This window comes from Ammospiza nelsoni, chromosome 1 (genome assembly GCF_027579445.1).
Source record: "Ammospiza nelsoni isolate bAmmNel1 chromosome 1, bAmmNel1.pri, whole genome shotgun sequence".
Taxonomy (NCBI): Eukaryota; Metazoa; Chordata; class Aves; order Passeriformes; family Passerellidae; genus Ammospiza; species Ammospiza nelsoni.
In genome coordinates, this window is record NC_080633.1 from 16,551,451 (window position 1) to 16,576,386 (window position 24,936).

The 24,936-nt window shown below is 39.9% G+C and overlaps 1 protein-coding gene across 1 annotated transcript in view; it reads left to right on the top strand.

Moving 5' to 3' along the window:
• Positions 1-3,905: 3,905 nt before the first annotated feature.
• Positions 3,906-24,936, top strand: part of MPP7 (MAGUK p55 scaffold protein 7) — a 146,704-nt gene continuing 125,673 nt past the window's right edge. Inside the window, exons 1-2 of the mRNA XM_059481294.1 lie at positions 3,906-4,005; positions 8,425-8,501. The gene's annotated coding sequence lies outside the window, so the exon portion shown is untranslated. The remainder of the gene's footprint in view (positions 4,006-8,424; positions 8,502-24,936) is intronic.

Consider the following 24,936-nt stretch of genomic DNA (forward strand, 5'->3'; position numbering starts at 1 on the left):
AATGTGCATGTTCTTTCAATAAAATAATTTGCATAATTCATTTACTATACCTAGACAGCAATACTTCAGAGTATTGCTGAACAAAAAAAAAAATCAGAAGCTTTTGCAATTATAATAGGAAAAAGTGAGAAAACAAACAAAATATGCCTTTAATAAATGAAACCATTTTAACATATTTTCCAGTATCCTTGATTTGCAATGACTGAAACATTATATTTTCCAGTACCCTCAGTTTGCAATGACTGAAACAGATATTTTGCTGTTTCCAGTTCCATTCAGCCAGTCCTTTGTGCTATCCACAAGGCTGTCTGCTGGAATACTGTGAAGATGAAACAGTAACAAAAAAAAAAGCACATATTTAAAATGCAACAGAAAAAAAATATGTCTATGACTATCACTTGCACCAACAATGTTGGAATTTGGCATGAAAAATGGAATAATATTGTTTATAGTCATATCAGAGAAAAATCAAGGAAATAAACTTGGCTGGAGACAGCTCTCATAGGTATTTTTGGAGCAAATCAAATATATGTGAATGAAAAAAAACCTACCCAACTTGTCTTCTAGAAAATTTCCTAAATAAGCAAGTTGTGTAAACTCTTCAGTAAATGTAATGTGTGCCTCAACCTGGAGAACAGAGCTTGAATGCTGGGAACAGAGTGGGAGACACCTGAGATGGCTCTGTTAAATTATGCAAGAATCTCAGCTATGCACAGCAAAAGTGTCAGTGTCAGGAGGTGAATAACACCAAAGCAGTTTCTAAACACACACAACTAAACATATTTGAAGCAGGAGTTCTCAAATTGTCCCACAGGGCTGGCCTCACTTTGAAGAGAAACTGGCTCAGTTTCACTTCCCATTAATGATCATATAATATCTTTGTGCCAAATACAGCAATTGCCTGCATGGAAAAATAATTTTAGGAAAGTATTTAATATGTTTTTAACTGCCTTGTAAAAACAACTTAGCAACTGAAAAGAGTGATGCCAACACCTTGTGATGGGCTAAATCTTTAGAGGAAACCAGGAAGATTCTGTGGGTGGAATGTGTACAGTGATATGCAGTCATGGTACCACCTGAGATGTCTTTCTACTGTTTCATCTCCCTGAGAGAGATGTAGGATGCTGCCTTTGCAGATTTCCAAACATGTCAGCAAGACAGGAGAAAATACCCCAGACATATCAGTCCTGTCTAAAGTGTTTTGGGGACCAGTGTGTCTCAACAGCTTCTGAAGTGTCTTATTTCTTCCTGCCATTTTTCACCAGAAAAACCTTTGGGAGGAAATTAAAAGGAGCAGGTCATCCAACCTGCTTAAATTTACCTCCCTAACCATCTTTTTATAGTCTGGCTCGTGGACTTTCAGACTTGGACTGATTCAATGATTTTGAGATACTTAGTTCTTAACCAAAGTCACGTAGAAAAATATTCTTTGAAGATGGCTTGGAAAAGCCCCTGGGTTTGGAAAAAGCACTGATCTGTGGAAAGTTCTTCCTTGTCTCCTTAGTTTCATCACGTTTGCTATTACTGAGTGTTCAGCTTGCAGGAGCTGCTGTGCTTTGGATTTGTGGAGAAAATGCCCTTTTTCAAAACCAATAGAGGGCCCAACTCACTCTTGCCAAACCCTACAATAGGAAAGGAAGGATAATACATGGATGGGCACAATGGCAATTCATCTTTCTGACTGGAAGTCGTGTTTTGGAGTTCTGTTGCTTAGTGTCTGTCAGCACTTTCATCCTGGGGAATTTAAATTTCTCCAACAACAGCCTGACTGCAACTAAAAGTTTGCATATAAAGTATCAGAACTCAGAACTATTTATTTTTAATTAATTTTCCAAATGGAGTTAAGTCTTAAGATATGAAAAAGTACTTGAGTGCTACTCAGCATAACAAGAAGGAAATTATTAGCTTCGTATTTGTTTAATATTGTGAAACGTTTCTTTAAAAGGACAGGGAGATGAATATCTAAGATGTGATCTCAAAACCCACAAAAAATATGTATTCATCCAGGAACTGAGCTACATTTGATGTGTCTAGCTTTTCTAGGCACTGTAATTACCCTGCTGGCTTTGAGAATAACTTATTCAAAAACTAACCATGTATGTTCAACAGGTTTCCTTTCAGGAATGCTTCAGCTGCTGATGGATCACAAAAGGAAGGACCATATCCTGTCTTTGAAGATATGGATAAAAGGGAAGTAATTGTTAATGATTTGCTCATCTAAACAAAAAATGACTGACAACATAATGAAATCCTGTAATCGTGTAGTGTGTCAAATACTGCAATTTTAAACTGAATAGGAACAAATGTCAAAGGAAGCTGAATGAGAGTAGTTGCATTATACACTACAGAACCATATGTCTAGTAATAAAAGACATGAGAGGAAGCTGTAAGAATCTAGTCTTCTGGAACTGCTTACGTATCGCAATGAATTTTTGGCACAATTAAGCACTTCATTCAAAACGCTGATTGAAGACAATGCTGAAAGGCTTCTCTCAGTGCAGGAGAATTACAGCTGTCCAAAACCACCTGTAATGACATATTTTGAAGAGATTAGCCAGGAACTAGTATCAGTACAGCATGCTGTAGACTAGGGAGCACCTCTGCAGGCTGGCAGTTCAGTGCACTTAAAAGCTGAGTTGTGTGGATGTTGGACAGTACTCTTGTAGCAAACATACCTATTTATAATACCACTGTGTTCCTTTGCTTAGAAAAGACTGAAAGAATCCTCGGCATGTTTTATATGAAAAACAAACCTATTAAGAGTAGATTCACCAAAAGAGTAAAGTCTTGTTCTTTCAAACACAAATAGGACTGCAGCCTCTTCCTCTGGGGAAGGCACCCAGCTTGCCAGCTGCCAAGCCCTGTCCATCTCTCAGCCGCATACCGATAGCCTTTAACTGTGCTGCTCCTCGCCCGGGCTCCCTCCCGGAGCAGCGCGGGGTCCCCGGCCTGGCAGCACCGCAGGTCCCGCGCCCGGGCTGGGAGCACAGCAGGGCACACGGACCCAGCCTGAGGGATCTGCTTCAGCACTGAGGCTGCAGCGTGAAACAAAGCAGGAGGAAACAAAACCCAGCAGGAGAAGCAAACCCAAGTGTTGTTTTCCCACCGTACCTTTTAAGGATATTTTCAGTAAGCATTGGAGGAACATCGTCACATTATCACAAAATAGTTGGATCGCAGTAAAAGAATGTGGCTCACTGCTAGCATGTGCATTAAATAGAAGGCACGGAGCTGACAAATGAATTAATTTGCTTTGTCACTAGTCCTTTCCGGGCTTGGACAAGCAGCTGCTGCAGATCACTGCTGTTCCCCTGTGCACAGCCCTGACCGATGCTTTCCAACCTTTGCCTGCAAGGTCTGAGGACTCTACTGCTAAAAAAGTCCAAACAAGTTGAGAGTTCATATATCCAGCAAAAAAATTTAGCAAATTTTTAGAGAGGAAAATATGTGCATGCAAAGGTGTTCTAACTCAAAGACTTGAAATACATTGGCATAATAAATAAACAAAAATAGGAAGAAGCTTAGCAACACAAATGGTAACTGCGTGGAGAGCTTCGCATTCGTTTTCGGGCAGAGCCGTAATGAATTTTTGGCAGCCCTGGCGGCAGCCCCGCCGTGAGGGGGCTCATCCCGGAGAGGGGCTCACCCCTCAGGAGGGTTCATCCCTCAGGGGACTCATCCCTCAGGGGCTCCCGGCGCGGGACCCGCGGCCCAGCCCCGCCACAGGGCGTCACGCGCCCCCCGCGGGCGGGTCCCCGCCTCCGCCGCGGGCCAATGGCGGCCCGGCCCCGCGCGGCCCCTCCCGCCGCCAGCCAATGGCGCGCGGGCCCTGGGAGCGGGCGGGCCGTGGGCGCGCGGCCGTTGGGCTCCTCGGGCCCCGCCCCGGTGGGCGGCGCACGGCGCGCCCGGCCCGGCCCAGCGCGGCGGCGGCGATGCGGAGCCGGGGCGAGCGGAGCCGCGGGTAGACGGAGCTGACCCACACTCGCGCGTCAGAGCCGGCCGCAGGTACGAGCAGCAGCCCCGCGGTGGTCCGCGAGCTGACGAGGGTCGCGGCGGGGGGCTCCGAGGCGCTAACGGTGCGCCGGAGGGATTTTCCACGGGAGGGCTCGGCGGGCGAGCGAGGGGATGCGGCAGGTGCCGGGCTGGAGCCGCTCGGTGCCGGGGGCGCGGGGAGGCGCCGGTTCCGAGATGGCCGCCGCCGCCTCCCCGGGGAGCCCCCTGGAGCCGCTGCCGTGCCCGCGGGGCTCTCCGGGGCGGGCGGCTCCGTGCGGCAGCGCCGGCTCCCCGAGCCCCCCCGCGGGCAGCGCCGGAGCGGGCGGGGGAGCTCCCGGTGGATCTAATCACGGCGAGTGCTCGGGCTTTTAAAACCTGCCGGGCTGCCCGGATTCGTTGCGCAGAGCTCGCTCTGGCAAGTAATGGATGTGACCGAGCCATTAAGGGACACCGGGCTGCGCAGCCGGGCTCTGGAGACCTATCAACTTCAATTTATGGGGTATCGGGAACAGGAGGCGTTTTTATGAATTGGCTGGTAATAACTTAATTCACCTGTGAGGCCAGCTGCTGTTAATGCCTACGTTTAATCTGCGTGGAGCAATAAATAGCTATTAATTTGGCGTGTTGCATGTGGAGAAGGTAGATGATATTTGAGGAAAGAGCTGGGAAGAGCAGTAGGTGCCTTTGCATGTTACTTGTGTGCTTTCCCTTCTGAATTCCTAGCTTCCTTTTATTTTACCCGTGTTTTTAACAACGTGCCTTTCTGTGCTTCCAGAGCTTCTTAACTGATTTGATTTCCTAAACAGCCTGTCATATCTTTGCTTTTTATTCCCTCTGAGTAAACTGTAGAGTGACTTCAGGGGCAATAGCTTTCAGTGATCATAGGATCGGCAAGGTTGGGAGAGAGCTTTAAGATCAAGTCCAACCGTGAATGCATCAACACCATCACTGTAACTCCTAAAGCACTAAACCATATCACCCAGCGCCAGAATTCTTCCCTTTGAGGAAGACTAAACAGTCTGGACAGTGGTGATCAACATCATTAGACCTCATGGCTATCTTTGGTAGCTGAATTCAGAATTTGTTTTTTACAGTTAGGTTTTTTGGATGAGGTCTGGAGTTCTTATTTTAAGTTTACTTAGATCAGGAGCCTTTTAATGCGGCATGTTGCTTTGTAGGTGATCATTTTAAAATATAGTAGTTCAAATTTTGGTATGAACTATTCTCATCCATCAGGTCTCTTTTATGCAGGGATGTTATATCTTAGCCATTTTTATAGAAATACCTTGCTTAATTTACTACTAGGTTATTCACTTACTGAAAGTATTCTTTGTCCTTAATTGATGTGGATGATCAAATCTATAATCTCACTTAGAATTAACATTAGGATTTTGCTAGATGTCCTTGTTTGGATTAAGATTTTTTGCATTCAGGGTGTGTGACTGAATGTGGCTCCTAAAAGCTGTCTTAAAGCAACAGTAAATTTAGGGTTTGTGATTTAATCATGCAGAGCTAGGAAATGAGTGAATGAGAGTCATCAGTTTCAACTGTGCCAGTTTATTCATCTTTATGAAAAGGAATAAAGCAGTAACCTAAATGCTGAGGACTTGATTTAAATTATTTCAGACATTGGCTAGGTTTGGACTTTACTGTGAATGTGTTTATATTTACATGTGTACACTTAAAGGGAGGTGGGAAATCCCGGAGCTGCAGATTGCTGTCAGCTGGCAAAGTACATCAAGGAATGGTAGCTGTATGTTTGCTCTCTTCTTGTTCTCTGTGCACCCACTGGCAGTACTTATTAGAAACAGGATACTGTGTCAGATGGACCTTGAACCTGAGTCAGTATTGCATTTTTGTGTTTGTAATGAAATGTTTTCTGTGTAGTAGCATGTCGATAGGAAGCTAGATTTTAAAGTAGGCACGTGTCAGAGCTGTGAGTTTTTAAGAGTACAGTGCGAAAGTCAATACCAGGTACAGAAAAAGCAGGCTAAGGAATGTGCTATTACTTTGGAAGTTTATTTGCATTTTTGTTAACATCCAAACACCTGGTAGGAAATGGTCACAAGTATGTTTTCTAAGTGGCAACTTCCAGTCCTTTCCCGAGTGCCTTGCAGGAGTACTGTGCTTCTCACGAAGATGATGTTAAAGCTGCTGCAACTCCCATCTTATGATGTTGCAATGTTGCCTTTCCCTGAAACTCCAGCCTTAGTTCTGCTTTCCTGCACGGAATCTTCCCGTTCTGTGTGGCAACCACCTGGGCCACCCGTGAGTCTGTCAATTAATTCTAGCATGTGGAAGGGAGCAGAATGGATCTATAAAACTCATTCAGTAGTGTCTTCCCTCCAAACTAGTTCTACTTTTTTAAAATTTACTGTGGAACTTGCTATGATAATGAGTAGAAGCAGGAAAAAAATCCAGTCTTGCTGCTAGCAAAGTGTCTGTTAGTTGCCTTGTAGAGAATGTTTTGGAAAGTTGTTGCAGTGAGTTAAGCAAGTTTGACCATCTAGAACTACATGAATTATGTGTAGGAGTGATGAAAGCTTCCCACATAGCTGTGCTAATGCAGTTTAATCCCAGGCTATGGTGTGTGTATTCTTCCTGACCTCATCTCCTGCTTGCTGCTGGTTTTTGTTTGGTAAAGAAAAGATGGAGTATATTAAATTGTGTCCTCCTAATTTTAGACTTAGAGGTACAATAATAAAGCTGAATTTATTTTTACCTGCTTTTAGTGGATTGTGGACATTTCTATCACAAGTGATATCATATACTTATCTAATATAGTACCTTGCTCTGTATTACAGAAATAGAGCACAAACATTACTTAATACACTTCAAATAACTTACACTGCAGTATCCTTAAAAGCCCTTGACACCCCAGACCACTAACTCTGTCCTGTGTCATTTTGGCCATATGGCTGTTCTGAGAACAGCTCTGATGCCATGTTTTTGTGTTTTACTGAATTGTTTTTGAGCATTACCATGAGAAGTGTTCAGTAAAGTTCTTTGACAAATGAGTTTTCAAAGACAGAAATAGATTATAGATACATGGACATGCTCTTTTTTTTAGCTGGCACTCTTGCATTTAGGGGAAACCCATCAGATATAAAAAATAAGGCATGTCTGAATATGCACAGTGTTGATGTTCTTGGATAGCTGCTTTCATTATGCTTAACTACCAAAGAACACAACTTGAATTTTCCCCACACCTTGGTAGGCTAACAGATTCTATGTGTTCTTAAGCAGTAGCATTAAGCAGACTAGTTTATGAGGCTCAGGATTTTGTCCTGAAAATGTTTTGTCAATCTACATTATGAATCATGACTAGAATCAACCTTATCTCACAGTTGAAAGCTCTGAAGAAAAGATGAGCTGCTAATATAAAAGGGTTTTCAGTCTATTTAATCTCTTGGAATCACATCGCTACAGTGGCCAACATCTTTATTATTTTTTTTTTTGTCAGTGATGTAATAAGCCTGCAGCAAAAAGCTGATGGATGAACTCATGGTTTCTATCCTCAGTGACATCAGTATTTAAAGATAATAGTTGAATCAGTCCATAAACTGTAACTACAAACTATATTAAAGAGGAGTTATATTATATGTAATATAAATTGGGGAGATGAACTGTATTGTAGTTTGCAGTGTGCAGAGGAGTTGATGGCCCATGAACATGGGAGGAACAGGCCTGCCTTGCTCCTGCTTTGGCTGTCAGGTGCTTGCCATGCACGCCCCAGGGCTGCCCCTACGTGGATTCCATGGCTGCTGCTCCAATTCTGCATTTATTGCCAAGGGGAGACCTGGGGCGTTCCCAGTGTGTAGCAGCACTAGGCAGTGCAAAATGGACATTTGCTCAGTGTTGGTGTGCACAGCCAGCTATGGGCTAAAGCTTATTGCTAACTTTCAAAGCAGAGTAATTAGCTATGGGGAAGCAAAGAAATGAGCATTGTTACTACAGACAAGAAGTCACAGGTACTTAAGAGCTTTTCAAAGTGGACATATTCAGTGCAGTGGTAGAAGGCTTACACCTAAAACTTCATATCAGAATTTGCATGTTTTTAATGTATAAGATGGAATGATATATCTGAAGTCTTACAGATGACTAACATATCTAACAGATATGTTAGATAAAGCTTACATGTACCCATTTAAAAATAATTATTTTGCCTAATTCTAATGTTAAGACCAATTTATCTCAGACAAGTGTGGAGGCAGAATAAATATGCAATTTGAAATCCTCCCTCCCCCCAGCTAAAATAAGTCTTTTGACTTCTCTTGTTTCTGCAGAGTTTAATATAGAATCAGATATTTGGAAGTTAACTAATTTAAATTTATTTTCCTAACAATTAAAAGGGAAAAAAGTGCAAATATGTAATATGTCCAATACTGACTAGAATGTCATATTACTGTTACCCTTTCTCTTTTCTTTCAGATTCCATAGACTCTCAGCTTGGCAATCTGAAAAATGCATTATCTTGTGCTGCTGTTGAAGTGAAAACAGTTATCCAGGTAGGACTCCCTTGTAATGACCCTTGCTCATTATTTTCTGATACTGAATTAGGCTGTTGCTTGTTTTCTGCTGCCCTGAGCAATGAACAGATGTCTGTATGTCAGTATTAAAGACCAATAATAATTTCATATCATGTTTAGTATTAATAAATAAAGTTGTGAAAGTGTTGTACCATTATGTGGTGTAAGTATTGTGTGTTGTCTAATTGTGTACTGCTTTATTGTCTTGTAAAGACAGCCTCTTTTTTGAGTCAAGAATGAATAAAATTTCTTATGTTATTTCATCACGTATGATAGGAGAAGTTTTGAACAAATAGGGAAGTATTGCAAATACAGCCAACAGTTAGTAAGGACTGACTTTGAAACATGTTGCATCATAAATTGTGTAGCAAGTTTAGGCATAGAGTAAAACTGCATCAGAGCTACTAATTGTGTCTCAGAATTTGAGAACACACACATCCAGGTATAAAAAGATCATAGTGAACCTTTATTGCTTTCATAATGTATTGTTTTGTGGATTGAGCTTGGTTTAGCCAGCGAAGCTGTTCTGAGAGGAACAAAGTAGTTTCGGATACGAAGTGCAGAGCTACTGTTTCACAGACAATATGCCATGAATGCTATCTAAAGAAACAGACTTGACATTGCTAATTATACATGAGAGTGAAGTATATTTATTTCACACATCGATGTGACCGAATCAGAAGCTTCAACTGGCATATGGGGAGGGTTTTTTGTGGTTTTAAAAACACCTTACAAGTTCAGCTGATGAAAAACTTTGCTTATTTATCACGGTCCAGGAGAGTTGGAAAACAAGAACTAAATCTGGTCTAATTCTGTATATAAAGAAACAGTCCTGAATTTCTTCAGAGATTTGACAGATACAGTAATGAAGATTTTCAGTGCCTAAACAGACACTGTGATAGACGTTTTCAGTGAAAAGCTGTTCATGAGCAGTTAATTATCTCATTGTAATCTGGGTCATTTGGGAAGCTGTGAACACAGTTAACTTCTGTGTTAGGATTGCATTGTAACTGAAGTGTGCGTGTGGAAGGGAGAACGCCAGAGCTGCATCATCTTGAAACTTGCAAGGCTGGAGAAGTGACCAAAACCAACCTCTCACCGAACAGCTTGCTGCCTAGTTAAGGTGAATGAAGGCTAAAGCTTAACGAAGCTGTGAAATCGCTACTCTAAATCATATCTGAAAAACTTTGCTCCTCCCTCAGTGCTTTCCCTCCCACCAGCCCGAGGCAGTTAGTGCTGCTCCCACCAGGACAAACAGCAGCCCTTTGTTAGCTGTCTTGCCTGGGGCACACCCTGTCCTCACACTGCTGCTGCTCTCTTGCCATCTGGGAATCCCGGAGACCCTGAAATGAGCCTTTTGCTGCCTGGTCTCCAAGGTTAACTGATTCAGTAAATCTGTGTTACCTCCAGTACACATCGAGCTAACCTGTAACTTCAGTCCCAGCATTTAATTTCCGTGGGCATGGGAACATCCAGTACCACAGCTTGTAGGCTTCTTACTCAAAGATTGCTTACTTCTCTAAGGATCCAAATCTGTGACTTTGAAAGATCAAAATTATATGTGCTAGAAACTTTGTCCTGGTATTGAAATGGCACTACAAGTACTACAGCCCAACAAGACTGAAAGGGCTTGAGCTGCAGTGCGTGACTCTCTGCTTCAAAAGCTTGTTGAGTGTTTGAAATGTGATACAGACAGTGACTTGGACCACCTTCCAGCTGCCTCCACCAGTCTGAGCAAGGGTATCAAAATGGCAAGCAAACCTCAGAGGATAGAACTGTGAATGGCATGCTTTGAGCCAAGTGCTGAAGGGTGCCTTTGGTCCCTCATCTGACTGCTGTGAGAGTCATGTGTCTGCGCCGGGGGACCTGGCGAGACACCCTGGGTGCTTCCCAGGGAGGACTGGCTGCCTTCAAGAAATCTTGGTGGTTAAAATGGAGAGCAAAAATCATGTGCAGCAGCTGAGTACTGAGGCAACACAGATCAGTTGTCCAGCAAACACATTTTTGTACTGAGTGTAGAAAAGACAGATGTCATGGCTGCAACTTGCAAATGTGGATGGTTGGATGCTGTTGTAGTCTCCATCTGTTTAGAGATGCTGAAAGATGCTGCTTCTAGTGGATGGGGGGCATGCTGTCAGCCAGACTGAGGGAGAAACTGTCACTGGGAATAGCAGCTTTTGGACTGCAGCTGGAGGGGAGAATGTCCTCCTGAGCAGTTAGATGTGCAAAGTTTTGTTTGAGTGCCACAAAGGGAAGGATTCACAAGGCAGTTACTGGAGGAGGGAAGTTAAAAGGGACAAGTGACTTACTGGGAGTCAAATGACCAGATTGGCAACTGGAGAAAAGCTGAAAACTTCATTGTGCCAGCTGTGGAGGCTTTTGCTTCCCAGAAGCTATAGAAACCTTCCTAGCACTATATACTGTATTAAACATTATCTTAACTCCTGATTTCTTGACATATGCATTTATTACTTAATGAAGATAATGAAGATTCCCTCTCATTAGGGCCTTTTATGAAACTTGGTCACATTGATACATTAAGACTATTAAATACCTTTACAAAGAAAAAAAAAGGTTGGGATGGGAACAGAAGGGTGTTAGAAACAAATATGGAAATTTGTCTGAAAAGAAGACTCTTTAGCTGACATGGCTGTGGAAGAAGATGTTAAATATTTTAGATACAGAAAGATACTCTAGCAGAGCTGTAAAACATACTTTTTTTTTGTGGATACTTGATTTAAAGTGTGCAGGCATTAATATGACAAATATTTGGATTTTGAGAAATAAAACAAACCCATACATTTCACACAGCACAGGAGTCTTAGGTAATACTTATTAGGAAAGGTTTGCAAACTGAGTAACCTTTTCTCACAGTAGAAACTGGCTGATCTGCTAATTATATTTAATAAGTCATAGAACACCAAGGGAATGTAAGAAATTTTGCCAAATGCTCTTTTTCTTTTAATATTTAGAGAAGAGTTGGCTAGGGGGTATGTGTGACCCAAATCAGTTCTAGTTGGTTTTTATGACCTTAACTGACTGTAAAAAAGTACAGAGAAACAAAACCAACATGTGTCATATGAAGATGGGTCATCTCAACCAGTAACTCTATCCCCAGTGCTTCCCTTCTGGGTCAGCAAAGCAGAGGTGGTGTTAGTTTTTTCTTATGGTCTGGAACTAAAGCTTCCTGTAGGAAGATAGGTTTAGGTAAATACTCTGTTTAACTGCTCTGTGAATGGAGGCAGACAGCAATTGTAACACAATGTTTAATTCTGTAGCTTTTTTGTGTAGGTGGACGTGTAATTGGTGATGGCTGTGGAGTAAATGTCATTTCATTAATGTTGAATTTGTATTTTACTCCTCAGACTTTCAGTTTTACCACACTATTTAATGAATTACACATAGCTGTCTTGACTTCCTATGGGTGATAGCAGTTACACTTGAAAGAAAACAAGAGGAATTCTGGTTTCTTTATCCAAGGGCTGAGCTCACCATTTTAAGTGCTGCTAACTTACATCAGGGAGTTAAATGTCCTACCTTATTAAATCACTTACTCTGTCTTCTCTAAAGCTTTCATTTAGCTTTGATACAGCATTAATATTTAAAATGCATGCATCAGTTCAACAGACACATGCATTACTTATCAAAACACTGCAGCTTATTAAAACAAAGCTGCTGTCATCACAGGTGAAAGTCTAGAGTGACATGCAGTGCCAGGAGGTGTGTTGTATATTTTCACAAGGTGTTCATTTGGGATGGTGGGTACTTCAGGAAGAAAAAACAAAAGTGGATGCCTTATCCCTGGTGGTGTTCAAGGCTGGGTTAGATGAGGTCTTAAATAACCTCATCTAGTGGGGGAATCCCTGCCCACAGCAGTGGAGTTGGAACTAGGTGATCTCTTAGGTCTCTTCCAACTAAAACCATTCTGTGATTCCATGAAAAAAATCACCTTGGTAATATGAATGGAGTATCTCCAGATTGCTGACATGAAAACATGCATGCACATTAATATGGTCTAGCACTAACAGACCATAGTAACAGGGAAGAATTAAGTAATTGGACCTTCTGTTCAGTGTGTTTGTATGAACAGTTTCTACTGTGTCAGAGCAGCTATGTTTAAATTGAGATTTCTTACTTTTGCCCACATTGTAAAGATATGAGTAACAAATTTAGTTATCCTCAGTTGTCTAAAAGCAAATCTCATCTTGTATGTGATACTTATGGTTAGGTATTCGTTTAATTACTAATTTGCAGCTCATAAGGTCACTCAGCAGTGGGATAAAAATAAGAGTGTGTCTTTCTTCCAGTGCCTGCAGAGGCGTGGTTGGAGTGGCTGCTGCCTGTCTGCAGGATTCCAGCATGCTTCTGTTGCTCCTGGCTCCCAGGCCACAAGGACAGTGTCCTCATACAGAGGCCAGACAGCTTCATCCCTGTCCTAGCACTGGGGTGCTTCTCACTCACTAGCAGGTCAAATTCAAATGCTGATTTCCCTTATTTTTATTTTTAGGTGTGCGTTGACAGTGAGCAAAGGGCTAAACCTTCCCTTTGTGCCTTCCAGTTAGTGTGGGCCTTACAGCCCATGTGCTGGCCATCACACACGAATGAAAGGCATATTGTCACCTTCTTCCTCTCTCAGCAGGGCTAGGTTTTGATTCTGCTTTAACAACTGTTAATGTCTCCCTACTGTTGTTCCTTATATCATCTCCTGAATAGTGGAAATTAAGAGAATGTCTCTCTTCCTCTGTATATATTTTGCTGCCTTTAGAAAGAAATAGATCTCTCTGTACTTCTTGGAATGCTTTTAGAGGCATTAAATAATATATAGTTTTGAATTTGTAAGTAATAATACGACCTCTTCTTCTTGAAAACTCATTCTTGAGAAGTATGCCAAGATGTTATCTCCCCACTTGAATGCTTGATTAGAGATATGAGATTTGATATGGGTGTGTGTGACAGCCTGCCTTCCCAATGGAGAAGTAAGAACATGCCACAGCCTGACTGAAAGCCTAATGTCTAATTACCTTGTGCTAAATCTTGTGATGTTTTTTACGATGTTATAATAGGAAAGGTAACCCCAAATCCAGTGTTTACATGTTGCGGATCGACTCACAAATCTAGAAACTAGAAGTTACAAACACATGGGAAATGATACATTTTCTCTTCTTTGTAGTTAGATAATCTTTTTTTGGGGGGGGGAGGGGTTGGATGTTTCTATGCATAGACTTCTTCATATGCACATCTACTTACAAGAAATTCTTTCATGATGTATGTGTTTAAGTACAATACAGTCCTCACTGCAAGAAGACTGAATGTGTGTGGGTATACGTGTGCATCTGCAGCTGTTACCAAGGGAGACATTTGACCTTGAGTTTCAGATGATTGTTGCATCAAGCCTCTCTCCCTAATGAGTCTTCCCCACCTTCCTCGTCAGTGAAACCTTTCTCAGGCTAGGCAAAAAAAGCAGAGAGTGATGAGGTGCAGAAAGGAAAATGTCAGATGCTTGCCATTCTTTTAGCAGAATCAGCCCATTTCAGGAGAATTTTTTTCTGAACTTGTGCTGGAAGGGAGCAGAGAAGTAGTCCTGGAAATAGTAAAGCTAAAGGAAAAGCTCAGCTAATCCACTGGATCATACAGGAATCTTGTAGCAAAGGATGGATGGTAAAAACTTTAAAGGCCTATTTCCAAAGGGTCAAGGGATGAGCTGTTTGGATCACCAGGTATGGAACTGGCTTCAGCCCTGACATGAATTGATGTAGTAGTACCACAGCCTAGGTCAGTGGTTCCCAATCAGTAAGTTGCATTGTCATGGGGCACAGTTTGTTCTCTGTACCCTTTTCTTTGTTAGACAATGCTGAAGAGAGAACAAACAGTATTGTCAGGCTGGCTTGGACTTCTCTTTGTAGTAGTTCCTTAAGTGGTGCTGGGATGTTTCCTCCATGTAGCTAAACTGGGCTGTGTTCTGGCAGTCAACGTGAGGCAGATTTCTTTCTCTGTTGCTGATGTCTTATCAGAGAGTTCTTGATCTGACCTGTTTTCATGGGAGTCTTTGGCTTATGACTTGGCATGGGATTTAACAGCTCCCAGAATTACCTACGTGGTTTTATAAACTTGGAATTAAATACAAATGAAGAAAGAAGAACCTTGCCAATAAAAACTGCAAGTTTTTGTGATTGTCAGCCTGAGGCCTAGCATAAACAACTATTCCAGAGATGCCCTAGTCATAGTTCCAATACAGTATTTCAGAAAGTATTGTTTCAAAATAATATACTAAAAAATGGCTGTGCTGCTTGGGACACAGCATTCCTTTACTGTCATTGCAGTGACAGCAAAATAATTCAGGCTGCTTGTAAACTGACCAGGGGTAAGTGTAGAGAGTAACCAGAATATCTGGGAGGGAATTCTGTAAATTGTTTGTGGGTGCAGTCTGGAAGAAGCAGAAGACACAAAGCAAGAGTATTTTGAAATGGGTGCAGTTCTTGGCATCTGCACATTTTCTGAATGCTCTAAGTTAGTTTTGTATAGACAGCTTTTCCTCTTGTGTGCTTACAGTGTTTCTGAAGAGTTCAGTTTCCTCTTTTAATGCTTATCTTAAAGGAAAGACCTTTTGTGATACAAAATATTCTCAGTAACTTTTTTCATTTTATAGGTAAGCTTCTGCAAAAATGAATTATACTTCAATAATTTGTGTACTTACAATTTTGTAAAATTTAGAGAAATGAAAACCAGTTCAAGTAGATTTCATCTTCCAGTTTATTTACTTTTGTATCAGACTGCTGAATGTCAAAATTTGCCAGAGGCCCTATATATGATATAGTTATAGTTTTGTATTTTGCTATCTAAGACTATGGTAAAAAATCAAAATGATCTACAAACAGTTAACTGCAATTTATCTTAGCAATATCCAATATATCCCTTTCTATATGTGATGGAGAGAAATGCAGCTAAAGTTGAGATGAGTATGCTACTTTGTGGTACAAGGCAGATCAGGTGGTGGATTATGAGGAGGCCAGGAAGCAGAGATCTCTTTGGTACTTCCAGATGAAAAATGATCAAAGACTTGACGTGGAGTTGCAGTGAAGATGTGAAAGTGGTCATTTGAGCTTGGCATGTGCTGCTAAGGACCAGCTTGCTGAGGTTAGTAGGGTAGGTCAAGTAAAATGTGTCTGTTTACTCTCAGCAGGGCTAATGGGAAGTCTTTTGTGATATCTTGCAGCACACCTTTTTTCAAACCTGTCTGAATTATGCAGTCATATGCCTAGAATATACTGTGAATCAGATCTGTGGGCTGTCATAGTGAATTAAGAATGTATGCTGTTTGGATGACAGGGTTAAAAAGCACTGGTATTCTGTTATAAGCAGATGAACTAAAATAGAAGGAAAATGCTGTGGTGTGATATAAACAAACTGAAAATGGACTGTAGTGCTGCCTTGCAGCTAGCATGCTCTGTGCTTTGCTAAGAGAATAAAGCTAAGTAAAATACAGATTGAGATTAATTTACAGAAACTGTATGGCTCAGACACAAGTTTTATTATTGTTCTGAAAAACTTTCCATGGGTTTAACCACAACGGTTTTGTAAGGAATAGAGATGTATCTCTGGATGTAAAGCAAGTTGAAAGGCTGGTATGCCTGAAAGGCTGTCTGCTCTTTCAAGTTATAAAGTCTAATAGAATGTGTTATTTCTGTGACTGTTCATGTCTAACCAATTCTCTTACACCCTCATGATTGCTGTAGTTTTTCTGTTTAAGGAGGGCAGAAGTGGTGATTTGAACCTTTAACAGCAAAGCCATTTCTGGCTCCTCCTGATGAAGACAGTAAGGGTTGGAGCAAATCAAGGGCCCATTGAACATACTGGATGTCATATTGTTTGGGGTAAGGTGATCTGCTGTGTGTGTGCAGAATGCTCGGGGTGCAGATCATAGGAGTACCTGGTTGCATGGAGACAAATAACCTGAGCTCTTTCAGATTTGTGAGTACTGCATGAGAGGTGTGCTTTCTGCAGAGGCAGCATGAAATTATGAGAAATGAGGTTATGGGTCTAAGATATTTATGAAACTATACTCTGTGAAGTTTATTCTTGGCAAAGTTTGTCCTGCTGTGATATTAATATATCTGGCTTTGCTTTCTGTGCTGTAATTATTCTGGGGTACTGCCTGACAGATGGTTATATCTTTGGGTTGTATCAGAATGATGTTATTTGCTTGACAGGTATTGTTCTCTTAGGAACATGGGACAGGAAAGGACCTGCCTATTCATCAAGTTTATTTTCATGCTCTTGTAGGCTTTATGTCATACAGACATTGCCATATGGAGCTCTGTCTTAAAAGCAGCTGAGCCTTTTCCCCTCACTGTTTTAATTAGAAGCCTCTTCTAGTGCTAAATTCCTCAACATGATGAAGCTGCTTAGATTGTTCAGCCTAAATTTATTCATCATCAGTTGGTAACAATCTTGTGCCAAGATTGTCCTTTTATTTTAAATAGGTTTTTCTTAGTATTTTACAATTATTTCAGTGTTTTTATACATAGCCCTTGCTTTTCTGCTCAGCTTTATTTTTGTTAGGCTAAGGCCAAGTCCTTGCAGCCTCCCTCAGTTCTGTTGAAAGTAGAGCAAAATGAAGGAATGGGTAGTTGGAGACTTTTCAGCTTTCACCTAGCAGGTTTTTCCAGTTCTCTGAGAAGGGCGTGTCTTATTCTTTGTACTCTTGTTGATAAATGAAGTGAATAGGAGCTTCCTTGTTATTGCATTGCACCAACAGAACCACAGACAGAAAATTTTGTATTTTAAACGCTCTGAAAATTGTCTTCAAGTAGCAAGATTGTTCAAACAGTAGGGACTCGTGGTATATCCTCTCATTTAGGAATAGAGACAATCCTATCAAAGGGGTGTTGAAAGGCAGGCAGATGTTTGATTGCTTCAAGTGCATGAGTTCCATTTTGTGTTTTTTTGTGTTTTTCCTTAGGCTGTTAAATGTTCAGATCAGTATTCTGTGGCTGATCTGTGCACAAATTCTTTGTGCATTTTTAATGACTTACTGCTAAAATGTGTGATCAAAGATAAATCAGACCAATTACAAAGGAATCAAAAACTGGAATTATATTTAAATATTTTTCTGACTAATATTTATAGACATGTGCTACTTGTAAGGCTCTCAGTAAATCAGTGTTCTCTCCAGACATTTATATTTGAAATACATTAATGGAAGATGTAAAAGGCAGATAAACTTTTCAGAATTTTGCAACAGAATTTTAAGAAAAAAAATTTTTAAAAGGCTTCAGTCGGAAGACTTGACCTAATTTCTTCCCATTTAAAGTCCTAAAGGCTGTTGTCTTGGAAAAAATAAAGCAAATACTGTTTAAAATGCAGTGGATGGTTTTATGTCCTAGGTTTTGACAAAGAACATAAGCTTTGTAATGTTCAATACTGCAGCTCATAACATTCAGGCTCCTGGCTAAGAAAGTATGGAGGCATCATATGATGATGATGTTCTGATTTCCTGATTAGAATTTAAATGTGTAATGTGGAGCACTGGTACAGTGAAGCTGGTTGGTAGGAAACCAGGGTATACCTTAGACATACATATGACCCTTACATTTATCAGAAAATAAATCCCATACCCCTTTCTGCAGTTTTCTCTTGGGAAGATGCTTTTGGTACCTATCTTTTATGTAGTGAACTAACAGTTAATTAGCTGATGAGTCCAAGAAACAGGAGGCCTTGTTCCTGGGTCCTTCTCAGCCTGGGGGATTTCAAGTCCACATTTTTCTCCTCCCAGAGAGCTGTGAGGTGGTGGTTCGTGCCTAGGAAGGGGATCCAGTCCCCAGACTGCAGATCCACACTTCGTGTCCACTGTCCGGAACCCATCAAGGTGCATTTCTGACTGCGCTGTAGAATCATGGAATTGTCAAGCTTAGAAAAGACCTCTGTGATCACTGAGTGCAGCCATTAACCCAGCACCACTGTGCTTTGCTCAGAACAGTGTCCCCAGGTGCCACTGTCGCCTTCCCCTCAGGGAGGATACGGCAGTCCTGTGCAAAGGGTCCTGCAGGCTGATGGGTCAGGTGTGTTCTCGTGAAACACAGATTCAATTCTTCTTGCTTTTCCAGGAAAGTAAATTCTGCAACTGGAGAGCAGGAGAATTAACATCCAATCAATCTGGTTTTATTCTAATTTAATATTTTTAGCACTTGTTTGAGTACTGTTTTCTGCTTAATATTTGACCAGAAAACTTTTTAGCAACTTGATTCCATTTCCAACTGTAATAAGGAAATGGAATTGTAATGGCCATCACTGATTATATCACTTCTGGGCATGAAATTTGAGTTATTTCAATTTATGGTGTTTTTTTTTTTTTTTTTTTTTTTGTTTTTTTTTTTTTTTTTTTTTTTGTTTTTTTTTTTTAAGAAAAAAACCCCTCATGTATGTATCTTTTTTTTCAAAGACAGAAATTGTGCTTTTGAATCCTGATACAGGAAAAGAAACAGGAATTTATAGCTGTTCTAGTTTAAAATATATATTTTGTGTATTTGCAGGCTATACTGGAAAACCCAACTCTGAATTTACTTGCTGAGCTAAATAATTTCTTTTTTGTTACTAAGTGGTGACATAACACATCTGCAAAAAAAAAATCCTACTCTGCTCAGTTAAAGAAGGCAAGATTATAGTGAATGGGAGACTTAAGAAGAGGGTAACCTAGCTGTGAAACTTACTGTTAAAATGAAAAATAATTCAAAATTTTTTCTTTGCATTTTTCTATGTTGTTTTGGTTTCCTATGTGATAACTCTCAAAGGTTAGGCTTCTACCTGGGCAAAGTTGTAATAGAATGAAATTTAGTCAGTTTTGGCTCTTAAGGCGTTCCTTAGCTTGGAAGTGAAAAAAGAATGGGAAGAACTTTGCTCAATGAAAAAAATTAAAATAATCGTGCTAACTGTTGATTTTTAGCTCCAACCTGCTAAATCTTCTGTGTTTCTCAGTGTGAGACAATGGTTTCCTTCATGCATGAGTGACTTCTTTAAAAATACAATTCCTGGATGCTATGAAGCGGAATTCATTAAAAAATCGTTGAACACTGGTATGATTGCACACTTGTGGGGATGGCTGTAAAGCAGAAGGAAACAATGTGTGCCCAGACAGCCATTATGGGATTGGTTTTTGTGTCCTGTATTGTGTGGAATATGAAGAAAGGGCAGTCCATGCTTCTGATCTGCAAGACATCTTCACTCAAGTGGTTTAGCTTTCCTAGCTGGCACAGTTCACAGCAAGGAGCACATGTGCAGTGTCTGAGATACCTCAACACGACAGCTTCTGCCAAATTTCACTCATGTTTCCAAATGTAATATTATGCTTATGTCCTATCCTGACTCTGGCACTGAATTAAAACAGCACCTGTTAATATTAAGAATAAATGAAGTTACTGTAATGTTGAGGATAAAGAGGTTTTGGTGAAAGAAAATTGGATGTGAGATTTAGATTTCCTGCCTTATTAAATATTTCAAGTGGTGGCGTTCTACTTCAGTTTTCTTTAGAAGTCAGAAAGCAGTATTACAGTGGTAGCACACACCTTTTTACTTAAATCTTTCAGGAGCTGGTATTTGCTGTTATTCAGTTCAAATGCTTTTAAGGGATAAAGAGAAACACTCTGGAACATCATTTTTGTTTTTGAGATAAGTGGTTTTTTTCAGAAGCTTGTTATTCCTCTGCATGTTGTCTGATTCTCATTTGCATTTAAATCAGCGTGAGCAGAGTTGTGTAGCTCACTGGTGTTCCTCTTCAGTCTGACAGCTGAAGAATAGCAGATGTAAGTATGAACATTAGGCTAAGGCTTGCATTGTGCAGCCAGCAAGCATTTGTTCTGGCTGGAGCAGAAAGTTAAAACACAGATTTCTTTCTGCTTCAACTAGTGAACATTGCTGGGTTTTCTGGGTTCAGTGCTTCTTTTGGGTTGTGCTGCAATTGCTAAAAGCAGTAAGCACCTGCACTGTGGATGTTACTGCTGTGGATAAAGAAGGGTAATGCTACTGATGCACAGTTGTTTTTCTAATACCATAGCTGTCTTTCAGGATACTGTCTCAAAATAATGTGTTTTCTTTAATACTGAAGAATATATTGCAAAAAACATCTGTTCTGTACTCTATAACTGAATTTCTCTTAAGAGTGGTAGATAAAGGATCATGATGATCTAAGCACTGTTCTGTTTCTAGTGGGAAGAAAGAAGTGGGGGCAAGAAGATGATAGTACCTTTATTAGGATATTGGCAAAGAGATGACTGGGGAAGAGAATCCTTTCTGTTGCTGCTCAGAATGAACATTGTGTGGCTCCTTGGATGGGAAAGCAGGAGAGCTGATTGTCAAGGACCAAGGGATCCAACAGGATCTTAAAGAAATTGGGCAGTGTCTACCTTGCACTGAGAAATGTGATTAACATGTTAGATTCTCCAAAAGATTAATTGTGGAGGAAGTTGTCTGGGGAGAGCTGGTTGTGCTCCTTGGTATATGACAGTTCAATACTTTCATCTCCTAATATCCGTAATGAAAATCACTGAAAAAAAAACAACTATAAGAAAAGGAGCAGGAGAACTAGTGATTTTAGTTGAAGAACATTGTTTTAGAAGTTCTTGTGAATGTGCATTGCTTTCAGTGGAATTAATGGAATAGAAAAAAACCTACCTTTCTTGTCTTCTTGGAAAACCAGGCTTAGTTCAGTTTGATATATACTTGTGCCTGGGTGTGTCTTGCTCAAATGTCAGTCCTAACTTAGAAGCTACAGAGGCATCCTCCTCAATAAATCATTACTTGAAGGCAACACGCGCTAGGATTTTTTTTTTTAAATTGAAGTGGATATTTTTGGATAGATACTATTTTAAGATTATTTTAATGGAAGGGCTTCCTCTTCCTATTTTTTCAGTTGCTCACTCACTGGTGATAATAGGAGATGAAAGCTTTGCAGTAGTTGATCTGTTGGGGTACAGAAAAATAAGGCAATGAATTGTAGTTTGTTTAGAGGGAAGTAAGACCCCTTGTTTTTTATTTACCATGTTGTTAAGCTCAATAAAAAGCTGAAAAACAGTATTAGTAATAATAATATTAATAATTATATTTTTGTGCACAAACCTAGGTTTAGTTTAGAAAGACTAAATTATGTGTGTGTTGTTTTCCTGAATCATCACTAGCAGTTTCACTTTTTTATGCATTTGGGATGCAGATTGCACAATCATTTGTTCAAGACTGGATTTGATACATTGCCACATTAATATTAATTATTCTGACATAGTGTCACTAGTTAAAACTGCAGTTGTGTCAATTACAAAAATGTAAATTTTTCGTTGCTTTCAATGTCTGAATATATACTATGAAATTTTTAAAAATAGTGTTAAAATTGCACTGGAAAGTATTTTGTTAGTATTATTTCTGGTTTTCAAGTAAATAATTGGAAACACTTAACTTGTAATATTAAAAAAATTGCATTCTTGAATAATACTATTCATAACATAATGTCATTACCATTTCTAAAATTCCTTTTATGTCCTTTAATGATTTTCTGTGAATGATACCATTGTTCTGTCATTAACTTGAGCTCATAAACAGGAAAATATTTTACAAATTCAGCATTATGTCAAGGCTATATTTAAGTCTTAGTCATTTCAAATCCTGTAGTACTATCTTTAGGATATATTCTTTCTTATGGAGTAATACGGCATAATCTCTTTTGTCAATTGCTGCAGTGTATTCTGTGTTCTTGTAATACTCAGGATCTGATCATGCTGCTCTCTGAAACAATTCTGCTGCAAAGAATTTCCAAGGCTGTTGATTGTATCTTGTCATTCTTTTTTTTTATTCTGCACAATCTCTCTTTCTAGGTGAGTTCTATACACGGTACGAGACCTCCCTTCAAAAGTCCTTCCTTGTCTGCTCCTGTCCTGCTTGTCATTAAGTCGCCAGTAATCTGCTGATACATAGGGGTCCACCTCCAGTCAGCCCTTAGTGACGGCCTTCAAATCTTCCTGAGAACTCCTTGAAGGTTTCTCTGACAGAGTATCCTAAACCAGGGTGCATTTTGACTCCAGCTTGGTGGAGAACTGTTTTGTGCACTGGGGTGGATCTCTGGTGCGGGCAGCAGTCCCTCAGGGCGCGGCGCTGGCTGGTGTGTTCTGACTGCTCACGGCATGCAGGTGCTTTGGATTCCATGTAACCCTGCACTGTCACTGCAGACATACCTTAGTTTCATAGCTGCAGTTAAAACTCCTCGCTTTTTACAGGGTGGTAGCCTTGAATTAGATCTTAATCACAAGTAAAATTCTGAAGGAGCCCTCTTGAAACTTGTCGACCAAGTACACAGTGCTTCCAACCTAAATCTATTGTACTGGGATCTAAAGTCACAAGCTGCAGTTTTAGTTACAGATGCTAAGGACTTAAGTGCCTGAATGTTTTCTTACATAGAACATACTTTAGCAGTACAAACAACTTCCAAATTGAAATTAAACTTGTGGTTTTCAAGTGGGTGGGTTGATCAGGTGTAGAGAAAATAAGCAAAGACATGATTGTACTAGACACTACGATTATATAAGGCCCAAGAAACAAAACAAAAACCAAACACAGGAATATTTTACAGTAATATAAAAATATCAGATTCCTACTTTTTTTAGTGGGTATAAACTTCTACCAATTTATACAGGAACTGGTCACAATGTAACATAGGTAAGTGCGTAGGACAGATGAAAGAAGATGCATCTAGAGAAAGGCAGAAATAGTCATGTTTCTGTCTCTGTTAATAAATTGGCAAAGACAAGACATCCCAGTTCAAAACAGAATGAAAATGGATCCAAGTGCATGTGCAGACTTATTTTGTATCACGATGTCTGTATATTAATAGAATTCAGAGAAAAGAAGGCAAACTCATTTTGCTAATTTCAGTGAATAGACTTATTCAGCTTCCTACTGAGTAATTGCAGAAAGCATTTTTCATTTTAATGAGTATTCTGAATTCTTTATCTCTTGGTTTTCTCCATTTCCCATTGGAAATTTGCTGTCCTAAATGTGTTTCTTAGCACTTTTGTCCATATTGTATTTATGTCTAGGTCAGTTAAAAAGTGACTGTAATGTGCAACTTATAATGATTAGCTTAAGGAGGTATTGAATTGAAGCACTTTGTTATGTGATGGAAAGTTGTGGTTTACTATGTGAACTTAGTGAAATCTGCTTTCCTATTTGGGAAAAGCATTATAGAAAAATTATAGTAACATTATAGAAAGTGTCAGCTCTAGAGTTTTATGTTAGATAGATTTATGTGTGGCAGAACTTGGTTTGTTTCAAAATAAAAACTTCCTATGACATGAATAAAAATACTCTGGAGAGACAAGTTTCTGTAACAAATGATCTTGGCTGTTGCATTCTAGAGAGTTCACACACTTTACAGGTAAAGATCTCGCATTTCTTTTCCATATTCAACAGATGTGTCAGGGAAAACAGGCATCTCTGCTTAAACATAATACTAAAGTACTGGGGATTTATATGGTTATTTCATAGCTAATGACGGATTGTTAGAACCTGTGTGTTGTTATTCACATCACAGGTTTTCTGCTTGTGATCACTTTCTTATGTAGTTTGCAGTTCTGCACTTGGCACTGTGATGCCATCTCTCATCCTGCTGTAAATGGTTTTGTTTCACTTTTGTCTGGGATAAGCCCAGAAAAATGTGTTATATGCACATCTTAGGCTTTAAAAACTGTTTTCTTTTAACATAGGTTACTATGAAAGCTTGTTTTGGAATTGCACTATGAAGAAAGTGTCCACTTTTGAGCTTTGGGTGACAGGAAAATGCTCAGCTTAAATTGAGAGACCGAGATAACTCTGCAGCAAGGTGGTGAGGCTGTGGATTCATTGTTTTTCCCTAATGAAGAAAGACAAAAGAGATGCAGCATTTTGTAATCAGAAGTAGAGCATGTGTCCCTGTTCCATCACCCTCTGCAAATCTCATGACAAGATGGGTGTTGAATTCTGTGACCCAGTTATTGTGTATGGGCAGGTTGGGCCCTGCCTCCTACATAACTTGCTGAAATGTTGTGATGTTTCTGAGTTTCTGTACAGACAGAATAGAAATTAAAAAATCTACAGCCTGTTTCCAAAATCCTGGGCAAAATTACTTCCCATCAAAATTTTGTAAATGCTTGAACATTTGCCTCTTTTCTAGGACTGAGGTAATTCTAAATCTTCTGGGATATTTAGCTACTATAATAAAAAGACAGGTAAAAAAAAATGAAATGGCTTCTCCATTAAAAAAAAGTAAAAATCCCTAATTTTGGTTTGAAACAGAGGTGCTTGAAGGAGGACATGAAAGATAATTATAAATACTGGGAGGAAATTAATAGGGAATTATTTATTCATGATTTTGAGAATTTGAGCTACTGAACACAATGCAAAA